Source organism: Jaculus jaculus, chromosome 8 (assembly GCF_020740685.1).
Source record: "Jaculus jaculus isolate mJacJac1 chromosome 8, mJacJac1.mat.Y.cur, whole genome shotgun sequence".
In the NCBI taxonomy this organism is placed as follows: Eukaryota; Metazoa; Chordata; class Mammalia; order Rodentia; family Dipodidae; genus Jaculus; species Jaculus jaculus.
This window is the reverse complement of record NC_059109.1, coordinates 69,309,827-69,315,826: the sequence shown is the minus strand read 5'-3', so window position 1 is coordinate 69,315,826 and position 6,000 is coordinate 69,309,827. Positions and strand designations below refer to the sequence as shown.

Sequence of the window (6,000 nt, the reverse complement as noted above, 5' to 3'; positions counted from 1 at the left end):
CACATGGCATGAGTACAGACTGGACATCACCTCCTTGCCACAGAAGGTAAAAAACAGCAGTAGGAGGGCTGGAGAGATGGCTTAGCCATTAAGGCAATTGCCTGCAAAGCCTGAGGACCCAATTTCAATTCCCTAGAATCCACGTATGACAGGTGCACATGCATCTGGAGTTTGTTTGCAGTAGCACACCTATTCTCTCTGTCTCTCTCCCTCTGCCTCTCTCTCTCTCTCTCTCTTTCTCAAATCAATTAAAATAAATTCTTATAAAAGAGACTGCCTTCTACTGGAAAAAAAAAAAAAAAGAAAATTGCACTAGGAGAGTGAGCTGAGTTCTGGCAAGGGGGAGTTGTCTGTAACACCCCAAAACCCACCTCTAACAACACCCCTCCTCCAGTAAGGCTCCAAAATTGCCTTGAGCTTGGGACCAGTCATTTGAACTCCCGAATTTATGGAGATCATGTACTTCAAACCACCACAGCTGCTTCTCAGCCCAGGTCCCCTCTTTGTACCACTACCAAGTCAATCACATTTCAACCCGAGTTTTAGAGGGTTCAAACATTCAACTCATTTCAATACTATAACATATGACTATAATAACCACACTAGTAGCAATTAGTAACTGACTAATAATTTTTCCATGCCAGATACAGTACCGTAGCAGTCAGCCTCACACTGCTGGGATGAACTTTCAAACCGGGCACAGTCGCAGAGAAAGGGATTATTGAAGAAAGAGGGATAGTTCCACAATGGCAGAAGCTGGCCCTTTTTCACAGGACCAAGGAGAGAGAAAAGCTGTCCCCAAAAGCAAGAGCAGAAACAGCCAAGCCACAGAGAATCCAGGCAGAACTCAGTTACTTTTCTTATCTTAAGCTGGAATTCAGGTCTACCCCCAGTGACACCTCCTCCAGCAAATCCAAGAAGCTTTAATGAAACTCACTCCTTGGGTGACAGCTATTCAAACTACCACAGTACCAATCTCATTTATGTACTAATTCATTTTATTTTCACAAAGATCATATGAGTTATATGGTTTTAAGAATATTCATCAAGGGCTGGAGAGATGGCTTAGTGGTTAAGCGCTTGCCTGTGAAGCCTAAGGACCTAAGTTAGCCAGATGCACAAGGGGGCACATGCATCTGGAGTTCCATTTGTAGTGGCTGGAAGTCCTGGCCCGCCCATTATCTCTCTATCTGCCTCTCTCTCTCTCTCTGTCAACTCTCAAATAAATAAATAAAAATGAACAAAAAAAATAAGAAAGAATATTCATCAAATGCAGTTAACCAAGGCCAGTTAATACATTCTCCCTGAGAAAGGTTGTATGCTGGTGTCACACAGTACTTTTCCTTTAAGCACTCTAAATATGTGTATGTAGCAGAACCATTTGTGGTTCAACTATAGACCTTGATTTTATGAAGTTGATAGTTACATTTTCCTTGACCTCTTTCCCTGTTCTATGGAAAACACCCATCCTAGCAGTCATGGTGGCAGCAGAGGGGCCTGACATGCTCTCTTTCTGCTCTGGCAGCAATGATGATGATCTACTACATACAGCTGGTCACTGACATCCACTTTATAACCATTTGTGATGGCAGTGAGAGTATCCTGGGAGTGGCTACACTGTGCCACCGGTTTTACTTCCTGCTTTTTGATGCTTTAGAAATGTTCTGTTTCCTGTTCACTTTTCCTGCTATCACTCTGGCACTTTGATAGTTCTGTGAAACCCTGAGACCCTTTGAATAATCTCTTTACCATTTGAAGCTGATTGATAGGATACTTTGCTTGTTAATGCACCTGGTCTGAAAAACAACTCAGTGTTTTGTGACATAAATGAAAAAAGCTTTAACTTCCCTCTAAACTAATAGAAATTTTAATTATTATTTCATAAACAGTTTGGCTATGAGGAAAACAGCAGTTTGGCAGGGGTTGAGGGTGCCTTTTAAAAGTCACGCACAAAAAGTAATCATTATTCTGTCTCTCTCTCTCCAAGGCAGGGACATTATCCTAGGCTGACCTAGAACTCATTCTATAGTCCCAGGCTGGCCTTGAACTCACAGTGCTCCTTCTACCTCTGTTTTCCAAGTGCTGGGATCAAAGTTTTGCATCACCATATACTACTTAAAAATAGTTATTATTCTCTGTCCACCTCCCACACTGCTTCTGAGACTCCATGGAGGTCTGCTAGGAGGAGCAGCATGTGCTGCGCGTGTTGGTCTGGTGTTTTGAAGAAGCTCCACCATGGATTTTTCTGCAGCTGTTCTGGAGTGGTGTCTGTGGTTTGGTGACTGTCACAGCTGGGAACGGTTTGTTGAGGCCAGGGTATAAGTCACTTCTCTAGCCGCTTCACTCACCCTGGTAAGCATCTGCTGCCTGGGGCTTGCTGAATGGGCAGCTAGCAGGTACTATTTAAAGGTTCATACTAACAGAATCAGTCTCTTGTGTCTTCACTTTCTTATGATGTGAATGATTGTCTTTTCTGTTTCATTCTTTGTAAATATTTTAATTTATTTATTTGCAAGCAGAGAGAGACAGAGAGAAGAGAGACAGAGAGAATGGGTGCTCCAGGGTCTCCATCTGTTCTAAACAAACTCCAGATGCATGCACCACTTTGTGCATCTGGCTTTACAGGGGCAAACCGTGGTCATTGGGCTTTGCAGACAAGCACTTTAACTGCTGAGCCATCTTTTCAGCCCTAGGTTCTATTCTTTATTCTTGCCCTCTCCTGTCTTAGTGATTTCTTACTCTGAGTCTTGCTTTCTTGAGCTTTGTCAAGTTCACTTTTCTTTTCTGGATGTCCTTGTATTGAAATTTGTTCATTTTAGTCTCAGCCCCTCCTGTCATGGCATTTTCTCATCTTTTGATGATACTTCTAGTTTTGAATTCTAAGTGCACTACTATTCTCCAAACTTCATATGGTTATGAATCAAGGGTAGGCCCAGGCCCAGGCACACAGCTTACATGACACCTGCAGGCAAGCACTCAGAACACCAGATGAAAGAATGAATAATGTCTGAGTCAATTCTCAGCTCCCCTCTTTGATGTTTGATGGATAAGTTACAAGCCCTGCTCACCCTGAGGTATTTTCTTTAGCTGTGTAAAGACATGTCTTGGGTGAGATAATAGAATGAAGACATGTGAAGCCCCAGCATGTGGACACTGTTTAGGATGTTACTTCTTCATCCTAACTCTGATTCTCCAGCCACCAACCTCAAACCATCTTGCAAACAGACTGTAGCAATTACTTTCTCATTGTTGGAACAAAACACCTGAACAGAAGCAATTGATAAAAGGAAAGGTTTATTTCACCTACAGTTTTGAGGGAAAGTTTCATCTCTGCAGACAGTTGGACTCACCTCCACAGCAGCAGGGTGGAGTGGAAGGAGTGAGCTTTTAACACCTAGTGGAGCTGGGCTAATAAATGCAAAGCCTGCCTCCCAGTGACACACCTCCTTTAGCAAGGCTCCACCCCCACAAAGTAATGGCTCCACCACTAGGGGGGCATTTTGCATTCAAACCACACAGGCATTTCCTAGATTCCTTCCTGCCTGCCCCCTTCCCCTTGGGAACTAGGGCTTCTTAAGTAGCACAGGGAGGGAAAGGGCCTGGGAGTAAAAAGAATCATTTCAGAAATGTGGGTTGGGGTTGTCAAAGATTTGGGAAAAATTTATTGGCATTTGGAGGGTGGGAATCAGGTATGCCAACCTCGTTTTATGTGTGCAGTGCCATACAGCAATTTTCTGTCCTGAGTCCTGTAAAAGTTTTCTGGTGTCCCACCAGAAAGTATGTAAACATTTTAAGTATGTAAACATTTTATTAGTAAGAAATTCAGTTGAAGATTTACACTGACAGATATTAAGCAATTGACATGGTTTTAATGTACTGGAATTTCCAGGAATAGATTAGTAAAAAATAAAAATAAATATAAAAAATAAGATAAAATAAATCAGGAGCTGCTTACACTAGAGTTATTCGTTATTGCAGAAAAACAGGTTACATAAGTAATACTGTAGATGAATTGGGTTAACAATCAAAATCTACAATGTACATTTGTAGCTATGATGTTCATGGTGATTTTACCATGATAGATACTGTCTATGTTGTGAATGAAAATAGAAAGTGTTGACTGAGGCAAAAATAAATTGAAACTATTAAAATTTCACAAAACCAAACAATACAAAAAATAGATTTTAAGTTTTTTTTTTTTCTTTCAGTTTCTGGATTTGCACTTCTGAAGTTATTAAAGCCGACAATCACAGCAAGACACTTTGGAGACAGTGTTTATGACGAAGGGCCCTGGGGTCTGGTATGGTGCGGCGCTGCTGACCTACACACTTTGCCCTCAGCGCACTGAAACTATTCCATCAGGAGAACAAGGCGGAACTGTGAAGCGGCTGGGCCCGCCTGCACGTGCCCTAAATATCGCTGCCGCCCTCAGGGGCGGATTGGCACCGTCTGTAAAATAGAGCGCGGGAAAGCTGTCTGTCTCGGCCGTCGTGGGAGCCCAGAGAGAAGCGCAGGCACCCTGGAGGACCCGGGGAACCAGTGGGCCGCCCTCCAGTTCCCCGCCCCACCCTCACCAGTCCCAATTGCGCAACGCCCTAGGCACCCCGGGCGGGGCTGGCAGGTGGCCGGCGTGGCCTGCCGGCGCTGGGTGCGGCGACCGGACCCTACCGCTGACCTGCCCCCGGATGGTTCTACCTTTGGGCACCGGGCCAGGCCTTGGCCCCAGGCGGGGTGCTACAGAGGTTGGGGACGTTTCCTGTTCTGGGGAGCCTCGTCCCCGCCTCCAGCCTCCGCCCCCAGGGCGGGCCCTGACCCTGAGCTTCGCAGCACTTTCTGCTGAGACCTTCCGCGCGCTGAGGCCCAGGCTCCCTAACCCCTGGTAAGATCTGGTGCTCTGGACCTGGGGACTGACAGGGCGGGGGACAGAGATCATCCCGGAATCCACTCTGTGCATCAACTCTGCCTCTGTGGCAGAAGTTGGCACACTGCTTTGCAAGCCTCTACCCACTGTACGGTTACCTTGTTTTGGGCACCCAACTCTTAGAACTCTTGTTGCTCTGTGGAGTGTGAGATGCACACAGGCAGATGGTAGTATTCTTGGGTGAAAGAGAAGTATCACCCCATGTCCTGGCATCAGTGGTCTCTTTGTGTTTCTTATTTCAGGATACTTCCACTTGTCCTGCCCATGCCACCACCCCTCCCCCAGGGTAGGGATTGACTTGGGTCAGTGTATGCACAGAGTGGACACTAATTCCCTGGCCCTGCTGTCTGGGCAGGCCGCTCAGTGGGGCTGGCACCAGCTTCATGAATTGGTAGAAAAGGTGGGAATTGGCCCTTGGCTGGAGTTGGGGGCATCTCACCTAGATTCTGGATGAAAGACAGGATGCTTAAACTGAGCCTAAGGGCCACCTGCTCATGGCTGTGATGCAGGCCTCCACCAGAGGTGGGTGGGTAGGGGTGTGTGTGTGTGTGTGTGTGTGTGTGTGTGTGTGTGTATGTGTGTGTATTAGGTACCGCTCTGAGTTCTTGGAAGACTGGGGACATTTTTTTTTTTTTTTTTGGTTTTTCAAGGTAGGGTCTCACGCTGGTCCAGGCTGACCTGGAATTAACTCTGTAGTCTCAGGGTGGCCTTGAACTCACAGCGATTCTCCTACCTCTGCCTCCCGAGTGCTGGAATTAAAGACGTGCACCACCCCGCCCGGCCATTTTTAAAGGTATAAAATAAGTGTAAAAATATTTTTAAAAATATAAAATAAAGGTATTATGAAAGAAACTAATTGCAAAACACTTGTTAAAATAGTAGAGTATGGGATGTAGTATGATGTAGTAATAGATGTACTTAAAGTTTTAGGGGCCTACAGAGATGGCACAGTGGTTAAGGCATTTGCTTGTACTTAAATTAAATTACATATAATTTGTGATCAGAGAGGGAATGGCCATGCCACAGCCTCTTGCCTTGCCACTCTAAGGGAACTTCAGATAAGATGACTTCAGATAACA

At 45.2% G+C, this 6,000-nt stretch overlaps 1 protein-coding gene across 3 annotated transcripts in view; it reads left to right on the top strand.

Annotated features, from left to right (window-relative positions):
* Positions 1 to 4,717: 4,717 nt before the first annotated feature.
* Positions 4,718 to 6,000, top strand: part of Sqor (sulfide quinone oxidoreductase) — a 57,200-nt gene continuing 55,917 nt past the window's right edge. For 2 of the 3 annotated variants that reach the window (XM_045157443.1, XM_004670147.3), the window contains exon 1: positions 4,718 to 4,879. The gene's annotated coding sequence lies outside the window, so the exon portion shown is untranslated. Of the gene's footprint in view, positions 4,880 to 5,694; positions 5,715 to 6,000 lie in introns of those variants that run through there. The other variant, XM_045157441.1, reaches the window with a different exon arrangement.